Here is a 22,772-nt window from a genome sequence, read left to right as displayed (position 1 = left end):
AGGAGAAGAGAGGAGGGAGAGACAGGAGAAGAGAGGAGAGACAGGAGAAGAGAGGAGAGAGACAGGAGGAGGGAGGGGAGAGACAGGAGGAGAGAGGAGAGGGAGAGGAGGAGAGAGGAGAGACAGGAGGAGAGAGGAGAGAGACAGGAGGAGAGAGGAGAGAGACAGGAGGAGGAGGGAGAGACAGGAGGAGAGAGGGAGAGACAGGAGGAGAGAGGAGAGACAGGAGGAGAGAGGAGAGAGACAGGAGGAGGGAGGGGAGACAGGAGAAGAGAGGAGAGAGACAGGAGAAGAGAGGAGAGAGAGACAGGAGAAGAGAGGAGGGAGAGACAGGAGAAGAGAGGAGAGACAGGAGAAGAGAGGAGAGAGAGACAGGAGAAGAGAGGAGAGAGACAGGAGGAGGGAGAGAGACAGGAGGAGAGAGGAGAGAGACAGGAGGAGAGAGGGAGAGAGACAGGAGAGAGAGAGGAGGGAGAGACAGGAGAGAGAGAGGAGAGACAGGAGGAGAGAGAGAGAGAGAGACAGGAGAGAGGGAGAGAGACAGGAGGAGAGAGGGAGAGAGACAGGAGGAGAGAGAGAGAGAGACAGGAGGAGAGAGGAGAGAGACAGGAGGAGAGGAGAGAGACAGGAGGAGAGAGGAGAGAGACAGGAGGAGAGAGGAGAGAGACAGGAGGAGAGAGAGAGACAGGAGAGAGAGGAGAGAGACAGGAGAGAGAGGAGAGAGACAGGAGGAGGAGAGGAGAGACAGGAGGAGAGAGGAGAGAGACAGGAGGAGAGAGGGAGAGACAGGAGGAGGGAGAGAGACAGGAGAAGAGAGGAGAGAGACAGGAGGAGGGAGAGAGACAGGAGGAGAGAGGAGAGAGACAGGAGAAGAGAGGAGAGAGACAGGAGGAGGGAGGAGAGAGACAGGAGGAGGGAGGAGAGACAGGAGAAGAGAGGAGAGAGACAGGAGGAGAGAGGAGAGAGACAGGAGGAGGGAGGAGAGACAGGAGAAGAGAGGAGAGAGAGAGACAGGAGGAGAGAGGAGAGAGACAGGAGAAGAGAGGAGAGAGACAGGAGAAGAGAGGAGAGCGAGACAGGAGGAGAGAGGAGAGACAGGAGGAGAGAGGAGAGACAGGAGAAGAGAGGAGAGAGACAGGAGAAGAGAGGAGAGAGACAGGAGGAGGGAGAGAGACAGGAGGAGAGAGGAGAGAGAGACAGGAGGAGGGAGGAGAGAGACAGGAGGAGGGAGAGAGACAGGAGGAGAGAGGAGAGAGACAGGAGAAGAGAGGAGAGAGAGACAGGAGAAGAGAGGAGAGAGACAGGAGGAGGGAGAGAGACAGGAGGAGAGAGGAGAGAGAGACAGGAGGAGAGAGGAGAGAGACAGGAGGAGGGAGAGAGACAGGAGGAGAGAGGAGAGAGACAGGAGGAGGGAGAGAGACAGGAGGAGAGAGGAGAGAGAGACAGGAGGAGAGAGGAGAGAGACAGGAGGAGAGAGAGAGAGAGACAGGAGGAGGGAGAGACAGGAGGAGAGAGGAGAGAGACAGGAGGAGAGAGAGAGAGACAGGAGGAGAGAGGAGAGAGACAGGAGGAGAGAGGGAGAGAGACAGGAGGAGAGAGGAGAGAGACAGGAGGAGAGAGGAGGAGAGACAGGAGGAGAGAGGAGAGAGACAGGAGGAGAGAGGAGAGAGACAGGAGGAGAGAGGAGAGAGACAGGAGGAGAGAGGAGAGAGACAGGAGGAGAGAGGAGAGAGACAGGAGGAGAGAGAGAGACAGGAGGAGAGAGAGAGAGACAGGAGGAGGGAGAGAGACAGGAGGAGAGAGGAGAGACAGGAGGAGAGAGGAGAGACAGGAGGAGAGAGGAGAGAGACAGGAGGAGAGAGGAGAGAGACAGGAGGAGGGAGAGAGACAGGAGGAGAGAGGAGAGACAGGAGGAGAGAGGAGAGAGACAGGAGGAGAGAGGAGAGAGAGACAGGAGGAGGGAGAGAGACAGGAGGAGAGAGGAGAGAGACAGGAGGAGGGAGAGAGACAGGAGGAGAGAGGAGAGAGACAGGAGGAGGGAGAGAGACAGGAGAAGAGAGGAGAGAGAGACAGGAGGAGGGAGAGACAGGAGGAGAGAGGAGAGACAGGAGGAGAGAGGAGAGACAGGAGGAGAGAGGAGAGAGAGAGGAGGAGAGAGAGAGGAGGAGAGAGACAGGAGGAGAGGAGAGAGACAGGAGGAGAGAGGAGAGAGAGACAGGAGGAGAGAGGAGAGAGACAGGAGGAGAGAGGAGAGAGACAGGAGGAGAGAGGAGAGAGAGACAGGAGGAGGGGAGAGAGACAGGAGGAGAGAGGAGAGAGAGAGGAGGAGAGAGGAGAGAGAGACAGGAGGAGGGAGAGACAGGAGGAGAGAGGAGAGAGACAGGAGAAGAGAGAGACAGGAGAAGAGAGGAGAGAGACAGGAGGAGAGAGAGACAGGAGAAGAGAGGAGAGAGAGGAGGAGAGAGGAGAGAGACAGGAGGAGAGAGGAGAGAGACAGGAGGAGAGAGGGAGAGAGACAGGAGAAGAGAGGAGAGAGAGACAGGAGGAGGGAGAGAGACAGGAGAAGAGAGGAGAGAGACAGGAGGAGGGAGAGAGACAGGAGAAGAGAGGAGAGCGAGACAGGAGGAGGGAGAGAGACAGGAGGAGAGAGGAGCGAGACAGGAGGAGAGAGGAGAGAGACAGGAGGAGGGAGAGAGACAGGAGGAGGGAGAGAGACAGGAGGAGAGAGGAGCGAGAGAGACAGGAGGAGGGAGAGAGACAGGAGAAGAGAGGAGAGCGAGACAGGAGGAGGGAGAGAGACAGGAGAAGAGAGGAGAGAGAGACAGGAGGAGGGAGAGAGACAGGAGGAGAGAGGAGAGAGACAGGAGGAGAGAGGAGAGAGACAGGAGGAGAGAGGAGCGAGAGAGACAGGAGGAGGGAGGAGAGACAGGAGGAGGGAGGAGAGAGACAGGAGGAGAGAGGAGCGAGAGAGACAGGAGGAGAGAGGAGAGCGAGACAGGAGGAGGGAGAGAGACAGGAGGAGAGAGGAGAGAGACAGGAGAAGAGAGGAGAGCGAGACAGGAGGAGGGAGAGAGACAGGAGGAGAGAGGAGCGAGAGAGACAGGAGGAGAGAGGAGAGCGAGACAGGAGGAGGGAGAGAGACAGGAGGAGAGAGGAGCGAGAGAGACAGGAGGAGGGAGAGAGACAGGAGAGAGAGGAGAGCGAGACAGGAGGAGGGAGAGAGACAGGAGGAGAGAGGAGAGAGACAGGAGGAGAGAGGAGAGAGACAGGAGGAGAGAGGAGCGAGAGAGACAGGAGGAGGGAGAGAGACAGGAGAGAGGAGAGAGAGAAGGGAGGATAGAGGAGAGAGAGAGAAAGGAGGAGAGAGGAGAGAGAGAGGAGGAGAGGAGAGAGGAGAGAGAGAGACAGGAGGAGAGAGGAGAGAGATAGACAGGAGGAGAGAGGAGAGAGACAGGAGGAGAGAGAGAGACAGGAGGAGAGAGGAGAGAGACAGGAGGAGAGAGGAGAGAGACAGGAGGAGAGAGGAGAGAGAGAGACAGGAGGAGGGAGAGAGACAGGAGAGAGGAGAGAGAGAAGGAGGAGAGAGGAGAGAGAGAGAAAGGAGGAGAGAGGAGAGAGAGAGATGAGAGGAGAGAGGAGAGAGAGAGACAGGAGGAGAGAGGAGAGAGATAGACAGGAGGAGAGAGGAGAGAGACAGGAGGAGAGAGAGAGACAGGAGGAGAGAGAGAGAGAGACAGGAGGAGAGAGGAGAGAGACAGGAGGAGAGAGGAGCGAGAGAGACAGGAGGAGGGAGAGAGACAGGAGAGAGGAGAGAGAGAAGGGAGGATAGAGGAGAGAGAGAGAAAGGAGGAGAGAGGAGAGAGAGAGATGAGAGGAGAGAGGAGAGAGAGAGACAGGAGGAGAGAGGAGAGAGATAGACAGGAGGAGAGAGGAGAGAGATAGACAGGAGGAGAGAGGAGAGAGAGAGACAGGAGGAGAGAGGAGAGAGAGAGAAAGGAGGAGAGAGGAAAAGAGAGAGACAGGAGGAGGGAGAGAGACAGGAGGAGAGAGGAGAGAGAGAGACAGGAGGAGGGAGAGAGACAGGAGGAAAGAGAAGAGAGAGAGACAGGAGAGAGACAGGAGGAGAGAGGAGAGAGAGAGACAGGAGAGAGACAGGAGGAGAGAGGAGAGAGCGAGAGAGAGAGAGAAAGGAGAAGAGAGGAGAGAGATAGAGAGGAGAGAGCGAGAGAGAGAAAGGAGAAGAGAGATAGACAGGAGGAGAGAGGAGAGGGGAGAGAGAGACAGGAGAAGAGAGGAGAGAGAGAGACAGGAGGAGAGAGAAGAGAGAGACAGGAGAGAGACAGGAGGAGAGAGGAGAGAGACAGGAGGAAAGAGAAGAGAGAGAGACAGGAGAGAGACAGGAGGAGAGAGGAGAGAGGTGAGAGAGAGACAGTAGGAGAGAGGAGAGAGGAGAGAGCGAGAGAGAGAGATAAAGGAGAAGAGAGGAGAGAGATAGAGAGGAGAGAGCGAGAGAGAGAAAGGAGAAGAGAGATAGACAGGAGGAGAGACGAGAGGGGAGAGAGAGACAGGAGAAGAGAGGAGAGAGAGAAACAGGAGGAGAGAGGAGAGAGACAGGAGGAGAGAGAAGAGAGAGACAGGAGGAGAGAGGAGAGGGGAGAGACAGGAGGAGAGAGGAGAGAGAGAGATGAGAGGAGAGAGGAGAGAGAGAAGGGAGGAGAGAGGAGAGAGAGAAAGGAGGAGAGAGGAGAGAGAGAGAAAGGAGGAGAGAGGAGAGAGAGAGAAAGGAGGAGGGAGAGAGACAGGAGGAGAGAGGAGAGAGAGAGATGAGAGGAGAGAGGAGAGAGGAGAGAGAGATGAGAGGAGAGAGGAGAGAGAGAGAAGGGAGGAGAGAGGAGAAAGAGAGAAAGGAGGAGAGAGGAAAAGAGAGAGACAGGAGGAGGGAGAGAGAGGAGGAAAGAGAAGAGAGAGAGACAGGAGAGAGACAGGAGGATAGAGGAGAGAGGTGAGAGAGAGACAGTAGGAGAGAGGAGAGAGAGAGAAAGGAGGAGAGAGAAGAGAGAGACGAGAGAGACAGGAGGAGAGAGGAGAGAGACAGGAGGAAAGAGAAGAGAGAGAGACAGGAGAGAGACAGGAGGAGAGAGGAGAGAGGTGAGAGAGAGACAGTAGGAGAGAGGAGAGAGCGAGAGAGAGAAAGGAGAAGAGAGGAGAGAGATAGAGAAGCAAGAGCGAGAGAGAGAAAGAAGAGAGATAGACAGGAGGAGAGAGGAGAGAGGTGAGAGAGAGACAGTAGGAGAGAGGAGAGAGAGAGAAAGGAGGAGAGAGAAGAGAGAGACGAGAGAGACAGGAGGAGAGAGGAGAGAGACAGGAGGAAAGAGAAGAGAGAGAGACAGGAGAGAGACAGGAGGAGAGAGGAGAGAGGTGAGAGAGAGACAGTAGGAGAGAGGAGAGAGCGAGAGAGAGAGAGAGAAAGGAGAAGAGAGGAGAGAGATAGAGAAGCAAGAGCGAGAGAGAGAAAGAAGAGAGATAGACAGGAGGAGAGAGGAGAGGGGAGAGAGAGACAGGAGAAGAGAGGAGAGAGAGAGACAGGAGAAGAGAGGAGAGAGCGAGAAAGGAGAAGAGATGAGAGAGAAAGTGTTAATTCTCAGACTTCATTCTACAGTTAAGAGTATAGTATCAGTATTTAAAACCTGAGGTCCAGTTTACAGATCAATCTGATTCTACAGTTAAGAGTATAGTATCAGTATTTAAAACCTGAGGTCCAGTTTACAGATCAATCTGATTCTACAGTTAAGAGTATAGTATCAGTATTTAAAACCTGAGGTCCAGTTTACAGATCAATCTGATACCAATAAATCACTCACTGAGTTTGATTTGAGGGTGAGGTGCTCCCCGTCCTGCTCCAAGGTGATTGGCTGAGACTTGAGAGGCGGGGAGAGAGTGAGGTCTCTGTGCAGGGGCCACTCCTCCTGCTCCGCCCCCACATTCAGAGTGTCCAGCATCTGTACAGAGTCCATGGAGCCCTCCTTGACCGGCCGCAGGCCCCGCGGGCGCAGCCTGCTTTTGGGGCCCGGGCCAGGGGACATCTGGGTAGCGGAGTCCAGAGGCTGGAACCTCATGTCTACTGTGTAGTCTCCCAGCCTGTCCTCCTCCTCCTCTCGGTCCGTGAGGCGCGAGTGGGCAGGGCTCCACCGCATGGCGCCGTCGGCAGTCCAGCCCCCTGCGGGGCTGTCGAGCCCGGGGTCGGGCAAGGCATGCTTGCTAAGCTTGTGATTGGATGAGATGTGCTGTTGCTTGGAATGGTGGTTGGAGTACACATGCTCTCGGGGGTCGTTGTGATTGGCTGACGAGACATGGTCCTTTGGGATGTGATTGGAGCAGGTATAATCTTGGCACGACTTGTGATTGGAAGAAGCATGCTCAGAAGTCTTGTGATTGGACAGATTATGCTCCAAGGCTTTGTGATTGGATGAAATGTGCACCTGCTGCTTATAATTGGAAGAGGCATTCTCACAGGCCCTGTGATTGGTGGAGGAGGAGGAATGATCCCATGTTTTGTGATTGGATGGCATGTACTCCCTCGACTTGTGATTGGATGAAGTGTGCTTTGAGGGCTTCTGGTTGTACGAGGAGGAGGAGTGCTCCCACAACCTATAGGAAGAGGAAGTGTGCTCCCGGGACTTCTCCCTCGGTTTGTGGTTGGACGGGGCCTGCTCGTGGCCGTTGACTTGTCCCTCCTGCTCCTCCAGTAGAGATGGCGTGGTGGATCGGCTGCTGTGAACCCCCCGTTCTGGATACAGGTCCTCTGTCCAGTTGTTAGCTCCTCCCCTCTGGAGATCCATGCCCCGCCCCTCCACTAGCACCTGTATCTCTGCTCCTCCGTGGTCGTCCACAGCGCTCTGCCGCATGAAGCAGGCGTTCCTGGGACGGTGGGAGTGGCCGTGTTTAGAGGGTGGCGGGCTGCGGGGGGTGAGGGGGGGACGCTCAGGACTGGGCTGAGGTCAGGCGTTATCACGGGAGGCGTGGTGTCCGGGGTGCACAGCTCAGGACTGTCAGTTCCCGTGGAAACGATCTCGTGGTCTTTGTTGTCCTGGTGCTTATTGGGCCGCTGGCACTCCAGACCTGACAGACAGGCAGACAGACAGGCAGACAGGCAGACAGGCGGGAGGAGACAAAGCACAATGAATGAGGTGATTTGGCAGAGATCCACCAGACATACAGTACCAGTCTAAAGTTTGGACACACCTACTCATTCCAGGACATTTCTTTCTTTTTTGACTATTTTCTACATTGTAGAATAATAGTGAAGACATCAAAACTATGAAATAACACATATGGAATCATGTAGTAACCAAAAAAACTGTTAAACAAATCAAAATATATTTTATATTTGAGATTCTTCAAAGTAGCCACCCTTTGCCTTGATGACATCTTTGCACACTCTTGGCATTCTCTCAACCAGCTCCATGAGGTAGTCACCTGGAATGCATTTCAATTAAACGGTTTGCCTTGTTAAAAGTTCATTTGTGGAATTTCTTTCCTTTAAATGCATTTGAGCCAATCAGTTGTGTTGTGACATGGTATAGGGTAATATACAGAAGATAGCCCTATTTGATAAAAGACCAAGTCCATATTATGGCAAGAACAGCTCAAATAAGCAAAGAGAAATGACAGTCCACTATTACTTTAAGGCTTTGAAAGTGCAGTCACAAATACCATCAAGTGCTATGATGAAATTGGCTCTCATGAGGACCGCCACAGGAAAGGAAGACCCAGAGTACCTCTGCTGCAGAGGATAATTAGAGTTACCAGCCTCAGATTGTAACCCAAATAAATGCTTCACAGAGTTCAAGTAACAGACACATCTCAACATCAACTGTTCAGAGGAGACTGCGAGAATCAGGCCTTCATGGTCGAATTGCTGCAAAGAAACCACTACTAAAGGACACCAATAAGAAGAAAAGACTTGCTTGGGCCAAGAAACATGAGCAATGGACATTAGACAGGTGGAAATCTGTCCTTTGGTCTGATGAGTCAAAATTTGAGATTTTTGTCTTTGTGAGATGCAGTGTAGGTGAACGGATGATCTCCGCCTGTGTGGTTCCCACCGTGAAGCATGGAGGAGGAAGTGTGTTGATGTGGGGGTGCTTTGCTGGTGACACTGTTTGTGATTTATTTAGAATTCAAGGCACACTTAATCAGCATGGCTACGACAGCATTCTGCAGCAAAACTCCATCCCATCTGGTTTGGGCTTAGTGGGACTATCATTTGTTTTTCAACAGGACAACGACCCAACACACCTCCAGGCTGTATATGGGCTATTTGACCAAGAAGGAGAGTGATGGGGTGCTGCATCAGATGACCTGGCCTCCACAATCACCCGACCTCAACCCAATTGAGATGGTTTGGGATGAGCTGGACCGCATAGTGAAGAAAAGGCAGCCAACAAGTGCTCAGCATATGTGGGAACTCCTTCAAGACTGTTGGAAAAGCATTCCAGGTGAAGTTGGTTGAGAGAACGCCAAGAGTGTGCAAAACTGTCATCAAGGCAAAGGGTTGCTACTTTGAAGAATCTAAAATATATTTTGATTTGTTAAACACTTTTTTGGTTACTGCATGTATCCATATGTGTTATGTCATAGTATTGATGTCTTGACTATTATTCTACAATGTAGAAAATAGTTTAAAAAATAAAGAAAAATCCTTGAATGAGTTGGTGTTCTAAAACTTTTGACTGGTACTGTACATCAGGATTACACAGCTAGACCACTGTGTTAACTCAGGTAAGAGGACAATATAAGGAGAATAATATTACACAGCTAGACCACTGTGTTAACTCAGGTAAGAGGACACTATAATGATAATAATATTACACAGCTAGACCACTGTGTTAACTCAGGTAAGAGGACAATATAATGAGAATAATATTACACAGCTAGACCACTGTGTTAACTCAGGTAAGAGGACAATATAATGAGAATAATATTACACAGCTAGACCACTGTGTTAACTCAGGTAAGAGGACAATATAATGAGAATAATATTACACAGCTAGACCACTGTGTTAACTCAGGTAAGAGGACAATGTAATGAGAACAATATTACAGAGCTAGACCACTGTGTTAACTCAGGTAAGAGGACAATATAATGAGAATAATATTACACAGCTAGACCACTGTGTTAACTCAGGTAAGAGGACAATGTAATGAGAATAACATTACACAGCTAGACCACTGTGTTAACTCAGGTAAGAGGACAATGTAATGAGAATAACATTACACAGCTAGACCACTGTGTTAACTCAGGTAAGAGGACAATGTAATGAGAATAACATTACACAGCTAGACCACTGTGTTAACTCAGGTAAGAGGACAATGTAATGAGAATAATATTACACAGCTAGACCACTGTGTTAACTCAGGTAAGAGGACAATATAATGAGAATAATATTACACAGCTAGACCACTGTGTTAACTCAGGTAAGAGGACAATATAATGAGAATAATATTACACAGCTAGACCACTGTGTTAACTCAGGTAAGAGGACAATATAATGAGAATAATATTACACAGCTAGACCACTGTGTTAACTCAGGTAAGAGGACAATATAATGAGAATGTCACGACTTCCGCCGAAGTCGGGTCCTCTCCTTGTTCGGGCGGCGCTCGGCGGTCGGCTTCGCCGGTCTTCTAGCCATCATCGATCCCCTTTTCATTTTCCGAGTGTTTTGTCTTGTCTTTCCTCACACCTGGTTTCAATTCCCTCAATCACCTGTTGTGTATTTAACCCTCTGTTCCCCCCATGTCTTTGTGTGGGATTGTTTGTTGTTAGTGCTTGTGCACGTGTTGATTGGTGCGTGACGGGTTTTTGTTACCCATATCTTATTATTTTTTATGCCGTGGGTTTTGCTATTAAACTGATCCGGCTGTTACCAAGTTCTGCTCTCCTGCGTCTGATTTCCCCGCCACCGGTTACGCACCCCTTACAGAGAATTAGAATTTGGATACACTACTGACTGAATCCAACCCTGACTGAATCCAACCCTCTGTAAAGGAAGTTTCAATAAAGTTACTTCAAATTCTACAATTATTTGAATTATTTTTCTCTGCCTGGTTGGTTGGGCATGTATACAGTAGTTACTGTAGCTAAGTCAATTTCTCTGTGATTGACTCACCATTGGATTCACCGTTTCCATGGATACGGAAGGACGGCGAGAGTTCCTTGGCAGCGACCCTGGCCATTCGGCATTCCTCACTAGCCTTCAGGGCCACACCTTCAGCTGCATCCGCCTTTCCCCTGGCGTGGCTCATCCTGACAAACAGAGAGGGACAGAGAGAGACAGAGAGACACAGAGAGAGACAGAGAGAGAGAGACACAGAGAGAAAGAGAGACGGAGAGAGAGAGACAGAGAGACAGAGAGAGACACAGAGAGAAAGACAGAGAGAGAGAGAGAGAGAGAGAGACGGAGAGAGAGAGACAGAGAGAGAGAGACACAGAGAGAAAGACACAGAGAAAGAGAGACAGATAATAAATTACTTGATGTAGATGCTGTGTGTAGATTTAAATCTGTGTGTAGATTGTCTTGGTGCTGTGTGTTGCCATATTAAGGACTGTTGTGTACAGTCATGGCCAAAAGTTTTGAGAATGACACAAATATTAATTTTCACAAAGTCTGCTGCCTCAGTTTGTATGATGGCAATTTGCATATACTCCAGAATGTTATGAAGAGTGATCAGATGAACTGCAATTAATTGCAAAGTCCCTCTTTGCCATGCAAAAGAACTGAATCCCCCAAAAACATTTCCACTGCATTTCAGCCTTGCCACAAAAGTACCAGCTGACATCATGTCAGTGATTATGTCGTTAACACAGGTGTGAGTGTTGACGAGGACAAGGCTGGAGATCACTCTGTCATGCTGATTGAGATTGAATAACAGACTGGAAGCTTCAAAAGGAGGGTGGTGCTTGTAATCATTGTTCTTCCTCTGCCAACCATGGTTACCTGCAAGGAAACACGTGCCGTCATCATTGCTTTGCACAGAAAGGGCTTCACAGGCAAGGATATTGCTGCCAGTAATATTGCACCTAAATCAACCATTTATCGGATCATCAAGAACTTCAAGGAGAGCAGTTCAATTGTTGTGAAGAAGGCTTCAGGGTGCCCAAGAAAGTCCAGCAAGCGCCAGGACCATCTCCTAAAGTTGATTCAGCTGCAGGATCGGGGCACCATCAGTACAGAGCTTGCTCAGGAATGGCAGCAGGCAGGTGTGAGTGCATCTGCACGCACGCACAGTGAGGCGAAGACCTTTGGAGGATGGCCTGGTGTCAAGAAGGGCAGCAAAGAAGCCACTTCTCTCCAGGAAAAACACCAGGGACAGACTGATATTCTGCAAAAGGTACAGGGATTGGACTGCTGAGGACTGGGGTAAAGTCATTTTCTCTGATGAATCCCCTTTCCGATTGTTTGGGGCATCCGGAAAAAGCTTGTCCGGAGAAGACAAGGTGAGCGCTACCATCAGTCCTGTGTCTTGCTAACAGTAAAGCATCCTGAGACCATTCAAGTGTGGGGTTGCTTCTCAGCCAAGGGAGTGGGCTCACTCAGAATTTTGCCTAAGAACACAGCCATGAATAAAGAATGGTACCAACACATCCTCCGAGAGCAACTTCTCCCAACCATCCAGGAACAGTTTGGTGACGAACAAAGCCTTTTCCAACATAATGGTGCACCTTGCAATAAGGCAAAAGTGATATCTAAGTGTCTCGGGGAACAAAACATCGATATTTTGGGTCCATGGCCAGGAAACTCCCCAGACCTTAATTCTATTGAGAACTTGTGGTCAATCCTCAAGAGGCGGGTGGACAAACAAAAACCCACAAATTCTGACAAACTCCAAGCATTGATTATGCAAGAATGGGCTGGCATCAGTCAGGATGTGGCCCAGAAGTTAATTGACAGCATGCCAGGGCGGATTGCAGAGGTCTTGAAAAAGAAAGGTCAACACCTCAAATATTGACTCTTTGCATCAACTTCATGTAATTGTCAATAAAAGCCTTTGACACTTATGAAATGCTTGTAATTATACTACAGTATTCCATAGTAACATCTGACAAAAATATCTAAATACACTGAAGCAGAAAACTTTGTGGAAATTAATATTTGTGTCATTCTCAAAACTTTTGGCCACGACTGTATCTGTCTGGCCTGTTTTTTCTTTACCAGGATGGTTCTCTTTTTGAGACTGTTCCTCCAGTGAGTATAATATTTTCCCGGAACATTCCAGGAAATGGCCTGGTTTTCTGTTCAGCCCCTTTCATCCATTTTATGTGTTGACGATAGAATGACATCCAGAACCTGTTTTCTGATTACATTCCACTCCTTGTGTCAAATGTGTTTGGCATGACAAGGATTGGCAAGGAGTGGAATGTTTCCACAAACAGATCCCAACAGGACAGCACAGCCACCCACTGAATCACTATGATCCCAACAGGACAGCACAGCCACCCACTGTATCACTATGATCCCAACAGGACTGCTCAGCCACCCACTGTATCACTATGATCCCAACAGGACAACACAGCCACCCACTGTATCACTATGATCCCAACAGGACAACACAGCCACCCACTGTATCACTATGATCCCAACAGGACAGCACAGCCACCCACTGTATCACTATGATCCCAACAGGACAGCTCAGCCACCCACTGTATCACTATGATCCCAACAGGACTGCTCAGCCATCCACTGTATCACTATGATCCCAACAGGACAGCTCAGCCACCCACTGTATCACTATGATCCCAACAGGACTGCTCAGCCATCCACTGTATTTTATTTTATTTATTTTTATTTCACCTTTATTTAACCAGGTAGGCAAGTTGAGAACAAGTTCTCATTTACAACTGCGACCTGGCCAAGATAAAGCAAAGCAGTTCGACAACATACAAAAACACAGAGTTACACATGGAGTAAAAACAACATACAATCAGTGATGCAGTAGAAAAAAATAATGCTGTATACAATGTGAGCAAATGAGGTGAGATAAGGGAGGTAAAGGCAAAAAGGCCATGGTGGCAAAGTAAATAAAGTATAGCAAGTAAAACACTGGAATGGTAGATATGGTAGGTATCACTATGATCCCAACAGGACTGCTCAGCCATCCACTGTATCACTATGATCCCAACAGGACTGCACAGCCATCCACTGTATCACTATGATCCCAACAGGACTGCTCAGCCATCCACTGTATCACTATGATCCCAACAGGACTGCTCAGCCAGAATCTGGCTGACCTGTTATCTCAGTACGGTACAACCATACTGCTTGAAGAGTTGCTGAGACTACAGGTCTATCGGACCCCTAGGGACAGTTTACCTGACCCAGATTAAACCTATTTCTGGACTAAAAAACAGCCTTTCATGGATTTTCTCAACTAGGCCTTTTAGTCTGGAAACCGGCCCATTTGGCACATCACAAGATAACAGAGAATCTATAAGTGCACTTGTCAAAGACAAAGATGTTGGCCACCTTCTCCAGTTCTCAAACCTAAGCCTAACCTTAGCCCTAGCTTTAACCCAACTACTGTTACCACAGCAACAGAGATCAACACCATGGGTCTATTTCTCACCTGGACAGGGCAATCTCTGCCTTCTGCTTGGCGATGTCTGCAGCCTTCTCAGCCGCTTCCACAGCCCGCTCCACCTTTTCCCTGATCTTACTGGCTCTCAGAGGAATCAGGTTCTTCCGCTTCCCGCTGACCAGCGCGTTCTGCTTGTACTTCCCTTCCTCTTTGGTGCCGTCGGGGAACGTTGTACAGCCATAACCGTGGCGCTTGTTGGCCACCCACTCCCCCTCGTAGCGTAGACCGTCGGAGCGCCGGCTCACGCCCCAACCAGCCCGCTGGTCGCTGCGCCACTCGCCGGCGTAGGCCTCGGTGACCGTGGCATCCACAGGAGCACCCTGCTCGCCATCCTGGCTAGCGTTGGAGTGTATGTCGGAGGCGGCAGAGGAGACGGTGCTCATACCGGCCTCACTGCAGAACGAGCTCTGTTTACTCAGCTGGCTGGCCAGGGAACTCTTGGACTCGGAGCGACGCAGCTTCAGACCACTCAGGATCGACTGACGGAAACGGCCTGGGATATGAGACGACAACGTTATTTATCCTACAATACGATATGATACAACTTTACAGAAATGGACAACTGACATACAAACACAAGCATGACATAATAACACATGCAATGGGAAATCCAGTCCATATCAAAGACTAGAAAAGCAGGGCTAATGGATATTTAAGTGGTAGCCCATAGAGCCCGACCAGCTGCCCACAAAGAGCACATCAGAAGTGTCACCTTTCCTCTTCCCCCGACGGTCAGCCTCGCTGGGTGCAGTTAGAGCGAAGCCCCCCCTCCCCACAGGACTCCCGACCAGCCCGCCCCCCACCACCCCGTCGGCAGGCGAGACGGCGGTCCCAGTGCCGTCCTCCAGCAGGGTGGGGGGCCCGTGGCTGTGCTCGGAGCGGAGGGAGTTTATGGACGTTCGGAGTGGGTAGAGGATGACGGCCGCCATGCCGTATGGCACGCTCTGCCGGACCCCATAGCCGTGCCGCATCCCTCCCAGCCACTGGCCCTGGAACGTACCTATAGGAAGGAGTCACAGGTCAAGGGTCAAATTATAGGGCGATCTGAGGGCATGCATTGAACCACAAAATCAATTAGGTCACCCCCCCAGAAATGTGCATGGATGGAAAGAGGCATAACATAAGGCTTATTATGAGACATTATTAAAGGCTCTTAGTGCTTATAACAAGTTATAAAGCATTATACCTGCATGCTTTGTGACATTGTATAATCATTGGGAGAAAATTCTCACTTTGGGTAGCAGGAAGTGACTAACTGATATCACACACATGGTTTGTTAATTCCGTTTTAATCAACTAGGGCCTAAAAGAGAGAGACATTATCTTACATCAACATTCGAGCTCTACTACCTGGCTTACTTCAGGTGAAAGGGGTCTAATAGGACTGTATGATGGGATGACTGGTCTGAAACGACTATCTATACATGAAAGCAATATGGGGACATTATAGGAGTAAGGGACCGACACATCATGCCATGACAACCCTTGTGTGGTGTTCGGGTCTGTGGGACCCATTTTCAATGTTTACTCAAATAAAAATGATACAATTCATTATTTTGTTCAACCTGAGACTCATTGGCCTTGGCTCATTTTCATTGAACGCACACTGTGAACCCCCTACACATTTATATTACATATGTGGTGTTAGGTCAGCTGGACCGCAGGGTAATAAAAGTGTGGGAAAGTGTGTGTGTAGGTGAAAACAAGTAAAAATGAAACAAAAAGGTTTGCTGCCTTCACTCTGTCTTCCTCCTCCCTGGGCCTGCTGTTTACACACAGCACCAAGAACCTGTCTGTCTCCTTGCCTGTCTGTCTGTCTCCCTGCCTGTCTCCCACTCTTTACCCTTTGTAGTGTGTGAAACTACACAATGTCTTGCGGGAACCTGCACAATGTTATTACAGTATATTATTTCGATACATTATTTTGATACATTGTTAAAAATTCAGTATGTTCCCACAGTCTACCCCAGCCAGGTGCAAATTGGGGGAGGGACACAACAAATAAATAGCTTTGCATGTATGACTCCTTACCACAATCAATCAGGATGACAAAAATAATCTCTGCTCAGAGGGCCTTAGAATTTTTTTTTTTACAGAGCGAGAAGCTAGTGTGGAAGGAACGGAAGATGAAGAAATGTAAAGATATAAGGATCATGTCTCTGTCAATTCGGAGTCTGACTGTGAGTTGGAAGAAGAGGATGAGATTGACCCTCAGCCAGCCCCAGGACCAGCCCGTTAGCAACCAGCTCATCAGCAGCCTACAGGAGGAGAAATATGGATGTAAAACAAATGGTGAAATTGAATGGTGTTCTTGCCCAAGGAATGAGCCACCCCGCATGACTGCTAATGGGATAAAGATGCAACCAGGGCCGACGCGGATGGTGAGTACTCATTTCATACAAGTAGTGTAGGACATAAAGTCTTCTTTTCAACTGTTCATCCCAGACACCATCCAGAAAATCATTCTGGACTGCACTAATTTGGAGGGAAGGTGTGTTTTTGGAGAGAGATGGAAGGAGTTGGACCAAACTAATTTACGTGCATACTTTGGGGTTCTTATCCTTGTTGGTGTTTTCAGATCCAATGGGGAATCCACAGAATCCCTTTGGGATGGAGAAATTGGCAGATTTCCAGAATTATCCGCTTTGATAACCAAGTCACAAGACCAGCTCGGCGGCAGAGAGACAAGCTAGCTGCAATCAGGTCAGTGTGGGACAAGTGAATGGACAGGCTTCCCCTGTTTTACAACCCTGGGCCCAACGTTACTGTTGATGAGCAGCTTATGCCATTTAGGGGCCGCTGCCCCTTCAGGCAGTACATACCGTCTAAACCCACAAAATATGGAATCAAGATCTGGGCTGCCTGTGATGCTGCTTCATCATATGCGTGGAACTTGCAAGTGTACATGGGGAAGCCAGATGGCGGAGCCCCTAAGAAGAACCAAGGGATGAGTGTTGTCCTGGACGAGACACAGGGACTCCGTGTCCACAACATCAGGATGCGATAACTTTTTTATTTCGCACAAGGTGGGAGAGGAGCTCCTCAAGAGGAAGCTGACGATAGTAGGAACATTACGAAAAAACAAGCCAGAGCTGTTGAATACACGGAACAGGCCTATCAATTCCTCCAAGTTTGTGTTCACGGCCGACACGTCCCTAGTGTCCAACTTGCCAAAGAAAGAATGTGGTACTCATGAGTACTCTGCATAGGGATGGGAGAATCTGTGGCCAGGAATATCAAAAACCAGAAATCATAATGGATTACAATGCCACAAAGGAGGGGTGGACAATTTAGACAAGATGGTGATTGGCTACAGCTGCAAAAGAAGAACCCTACGCTGGCCACTTGGGATACTCTTCAACATTTTTGGACATCTCGGCGTACAACGAGTTTGTCATCTGGCAGGCGTTGAACCCAGATTGGAACAGAGGGAAGCTCCAGAGGAGATGGCTCTTTCTCGAAGAGCTGGGCAAAGCATTGGAAAGACCTCAAATTCAGAGGAGGTGTCACATCCCAAGGACCCCAGCTTCTGCAGCCATCGTGAGGAGGATTCAGGAGGAGGATGCTGGTGCCCCATCCGCCCGACCCACAGAACCAACAACTCCAATACCGGAAGTAAGTGTGAGTGATGTTGTTGCATGTGTGTGTGTCTGACTATCCTACCTTGGCCTGCTGTAACTATATATGTGAGTGAGTGAGTGAGTGAGTGAGTGAGTGAGTGAGTGAGTGAGTGAGATGTTAGTAAAATCCCTGAACTAGGAGTTTTCATCATTCTAGATTACAGCCACAAGCAACAAGAAGAAGCGCTGCGATGTGTGTGGACCCAAGAAGGACAGGAAGACAGTTTCATGCATCAAGTGCAATAAATTGTCACACGCTGATCTGTTTCACCTGTCTTGTGATTGTCTCCACCCCCTCCAGGTGTCGCTTATTATCCCTGGTGTATTTATCCCTGTGTTTCCTGTCTGTCTGAGCCAGTGTATTTATCCCTGTGTTTCCTGTCTCTCTGAGCCAGTGTTTTTATCCCTGTGTTTCCTGTCTCTCTGAGCCAGTGTATTTATCCCTGTGTTTCCTGTCTCTCTGTGACAGTGTATTTATCCCTGTGTTTCCTGTCTCTCTGGGACAGTGTATTTATCCCTGTGTTTCCTGCCTCTCTGTGACAGTGTATTTATCCCTGTGTTTCCTGTCTCTCTGAGCCAGTGTATTTATCCCTGTGTTTCCTGTCTCTCTGAGCCAGTGTATTTTTCCCTGTGTTTCCTGTCTCTCTGAGCCAGTGTATTTCTCCCTGTGTTTCCTGTCTCTCTGAGCCAGTGTATTTCTCCCTGTGTTTCCTGTCTCTCTGGGCCAGTGTATTTCTCCCTGTGTTTCCTGTCTCTCTGGGCCAGTGTATTTCTCCCTGTGTTTCCTGTCTCTCTGAGCCAGTGCATTTATCCCTGTGTTTCCTGTCTCTCTGTGCAAGTGTATTTCTCCCTGTGTTTCCTGTCTCTCTGGGCCAGTTCGTCTTGTATGTTTTCCAAGTCAACCAGTGTTTTTACCCTACTCCTGCTTCTATTCTCTTTTGTTAGTCCTCACGTTTTTCTGACCTTTGCCTGTTTTCTGGACTCCGTACCCGCCTGCCTGACCATTCTGCCTGCCCTGACCTCGAGCCTGCCTGCCTGCCACTCTGTCCCTCCTGGACTCTGAACTGGTTTTGACCTTTTGCCTGTCCACGACCATTCTCTTGCCTACCCCTTTAGGATTATTTAATAAATATCAAGACTCAAACCATCTGCCTTCCATGTCTGCATCTGGGTCTCGCTTTGTGCCCTTATATAAATACATTTGCAACACACAGAAACTCTGTCTCTCATGTGGTGTGTCGAATGGCCTTAATTTGTGTTCAATGGGGCTCATTTATCATTCCCATAAAATACTGTATGTAAAATTTGTCCTTCCAATGTGTTCAGTTCAAAGCAATAAACATCAATAGTGATGAAAACCTTATTTCATTTTTATTTATTCAAGATAAACATGATTTATTCCACCCATGTCTTGATTATAATTACATTTTATTTAAAAAAAAGAATAGCACTTTTATTGATAAGTGTGATCTAGCAGAGGTAAATGGCAAATATTAACCATGTATGCTGTCTATATTAACCATGTATGCTGTCTATATTAACCATGTATGCTGTCTATGTTGCTTGTAATTGATACAAGTCAACATCTAAGTATTTAGTATTAAGTATGTTTACTTAAATTGTTATGGCTGTATTGTTTTAAAACCCCAATAATGTTGTGGGTCCATCAGACCCGAGAACATCGGGTGAATAACAAAAACATGAACACCACACAGGGGTTAAATATCACGGACCGCACATCATGTCATGACAACAGTGTAAATATCACAGACCGCACATCATGTCATGACAACAGTGTAAATATCACGGACCGCACATCATGTCATGACAACAGTGTAAATATCACGGACCGCACATCATGTCATGACAACAGTGTAAATATCACGGACCGCACATCATGTCATGACAACAGTGTAAATATCACGGACCGCACATCATGTCATGACAACAGTGTAAATATCACGGACCGCACATCATGTCATGACAACAGTGTAAATATCACGGACCGCACATCATGTCATGACAACAGTGTAAATATCACGGACCGCACATCATGTCATGACAACAGTGTAAATATCACGGACCGCACATCATGTCATGACAACAGTGTAAATATCACAGACCGCACATCATGTCATGACAACAGTGTAAATATCACGGACCGCACATCATGTCATGACAACAGTGTAAATATCACGGACCGCACATCATGTCATGACAACAGTGTAAATATCACGGACCGCACATCATGTCATGACAACAGTGTAAATATCAAGGACCGCACATCATGTCATGACAACAGTGTAAATATCACGGACCGCACATCATGTCATGACAACAGTGTAAATATCACGGACTGCACATCATGTCATGACAACAGTGTAAATATCACGAACCGCACAAAACTGATCATCAAATAATGATCAGTTTTGTCGTATGTTGTTTTTATACAATAGATTGTTTAAAGAGCGTTTTCATCTCATTTCAGTAGTGAGGCTTTTAACACGAACATATACACGTTTTAGTGGCCGGTATATGACTAATAAACGGTATTCCCCCCCCCATTTCAATCATCTAAAAACAAAGGAATGACATGTCATGAATCTTCGCTGTGGTGTGTCTGTCAAAGTGTAAGAGATCGGGACCTGTCCATGGTGCTGAAATGTAGATCGCAACAGACAAATCTATGCTGCGCCGACCCCATGTAAATACCGATTCATGTTATTAGCCTACACTTCACACAATATTACTTGTGTAGCTGTTGGTATAGCGACAATAGCACGTTTATTGGGATGTGGAAAATGTGTCAACTCGTGCGTGCTATATTAATCTGTCTGCGGTCTCCCAGGTGAGAGACCGAAGAGAGAGGGGTGCTCTCTCGTGACGCAGTCTTTATTTTTATTTATATTTATCTTGTTCTGGAGTGTTATTACGCTACTTCATAAACCAAATAACACTAAGGTTATCTCCTGGTATGTAAACCATTGCGGTATATTGACAGTAGACTAAAGGCTACGCTGGTAAACAACCTCTAGCTACACCAATGCAGCAGCGACGGATCTTGTTTCCATGGTCCCCTCTGCATCACTTATTGACCCCTCTCTCTCTCTCTCTCTCTACCTTTCCCTGTCTCTACCTCTCTTTCTCCCTCTCTCTACCTTTCCCTGTCTCTACCTCTCTTCCTCCCTCACTCTATCTACCTCTCTTCCTTCCCGGCACCCCTCCCTGCCTCTCTCTGCTCATCCCGGTTTAGTGCAATGGAGTTGCTTTGGTTATCAAACGGCCTAGATTAGGGACAGTTCGACATTTATTGTGTGTGGGGGGGGGGGGGGGGATGTCTCTTTAAACAGATGTCTCTTTATATTACAGTGGAGTGGATGAACATGCGCAGGTAGCCTACAGGATACATTTTAAGTAGCCTAATCAAATGAATACATTTTTAAAGTTAAGTTAAGTGACCAATATTAAGACAATATTGAAGTGTTTGAGGTCAAGGAATAGCTAATCTGATTGTTAAGGAGGCAGAACCCGCCTTAATCCTTCCTGAATAACTGGGCCTGCTGGGAGCATAAGACTGTGTGGCTACACAATATAGGACGACTTGGGAGAATGATGCCGGGCAACAGACAGCACATCAGTATCAGCAGTAAAAATACAGCCAGACTGTCCTGTACTGTGCCTTATCTAGATCAAGAGTAGACCCACAATTCATCCAGATGGAATGAAACATTCAAATAACAGGGCTTTTCAGCCATTATTCAATGACATTTTCACTTCAGTTTACAGTATTTCACTCACTTGAAAACAATAATGTAGTATTCATTTTAATGTGTTGTTGTAGGCTAGTCTAGGGAGGATTATTGTGGTGTTGTAGGCTAGTCTAGGGAGGATTATTGTATTGTAGGCTAGTCTAGGGAGGATCATTGTGTTGTAGACTAGTCTAGGGAGGATCATTGTATTGTGTTGTTGTAGGCTAGTCTAGGGAGGATCATTGTATTGTAGGCTAGTCTAGGGAGGATCATTGTGTTGTAGACTAGTCTAGGGAGGATCATTGTATTGTGTTGTTGTAAGCTAGTCTAGGGAGGATCATTGTGTTGTAGGCTAGTCTAGGGAGGATCATTGTATTGTGTTGTTGTAGGCTAGTCTAGGGAGGATCATTGTATTGTAGGCTAGTCTAGGGAGGATCATTGTGTTGTAGACTAGTCTAGGGAGGATCATTGTGTTGTAGACTAGTCTAGGGAGGATCATTGTATTGTAGGCTAGTCTAGGGAGGATCATTGTGTTGTAGACTAGTCTAGGGAGGATCATTGTGTTGTTAGCTAGTCTAGGGAGGATCATTGTGTTGTTAGCTAGTCTAGGGAGGATCATTGTGTTGTAGGCTAGTCTAGGGAGGATCATTGTATTGTGGTGTTGTAGACTAGTCTAGGGAGGATCATTGTGTTGTTGTAGGCTAGTCTACGGAGGATTATTGTGTTGTAGACTAATCTAGGGAGGATCATTTTATTGTTGTAGACTAGTCTAGGGAGGATTATTGTGTTGTAGACTAGTCTAGGGAGGATTATTGTGTTGTAGGCTAGTCTAGGGAGGATCATTGTGTTGTAGACTAGTCTAGGGAGGATTATTGTGTTGTAGACTAGTCTAGGGAGGATCATTGTGTTGTTGTAGGCTAGTCTATGGAGGATTATCGTGTTGTAGGCTAGTCTAGGGAGGATCATTATTATTTTTGATAATTAGATTAAGAAAAAAAGGCTAATATGTCAAGCAGCCAGTTAAATCAATTTCATACATAGTTGAGAAGTATTAAGTTTCCACAAAGTTGCAGAGAAAGATATGTTAAAAGAACAAGCAATACCATTATGATAAGGAGGAAAAGGATGGGCATAGTTTGCCTAAAAATAGTTAACACATACTCAATGGAATATTAAATTTGTGTAACACAGAGCGTAACAAATAAAAAAGCACTAAATTTATTATAAATGTAGAAAGGCGAGCCAGCGAAGAGAAAAAAATAATTATCAAAAATCTAATAAAAGTTGTACCCCTTGTAATAATACTAAACACCTTCTGTACAACAGCTAGCGACCTCACCAAGATATTTTAGCCTTTTGGTATTCCCACTTCTGACACCAACGTACTGAACGACAGGACAAGGAAGTGAAACCGGGTCATTGGCGTGAAAGGAAAACCCCCCTAATGCATCGTGCCAATAGGGTGAACCCACTTGGTAGGAATTCTGTCACGGCTCATATAGCGATGATTGTGACAGTATAATGGGTTTGGAATGACAGCCATAGAGACCAGGGTTTAGAATGACAGCCATAGTGACCAGGGTTTGGAATGACAGCCATAGAGACCAGGGTTTAGAATGACAGCCATAGAGACCAGGGTTTAGAATGACAGCCACAGGAACCAGGGTTTAGAATGACAGCCATAGAGACCAGGGTTTAGAATGACAGCCACAGGAACCAGGGTTTAGAATGACAGCCACAGGAACCAGGGTTTAGAATGACAGC

The 22,772-nt window shown here is 47.7% G+C and overlaps 1 pseudogene; it reads right to left on the bottom strand.

The window, feature by feature from the left end:
* LOC106592180 (junctophilin-3-like) overlaps window positions 1–22,772 on the bottom strand; it is a 33,772-nt pseudogene that overhangs the window by 2,163 nt on the left and 8,837 nt on the right.

The sequence above is a fragment of the Salmo salar genome, chromosome ssa26 (genome assembly GCF_905237065.1).
Source record: "Salmo salar chromosome ssa26, Ssal_v3.1, whole genome shotgun sequence".
In the NCBI taxonomy this organism is placed as follows: domain Eukaryota; kingdom Metazoa; phylum Chordata; class Actinopteri; order Salmoniformes; family Salmonidae; genus Salmo; species Salmo salar.
Note: the sequence above shows the minus strand (reverse complement) of the source record. Positions and strands in the feature narration are given on the sequence as shown.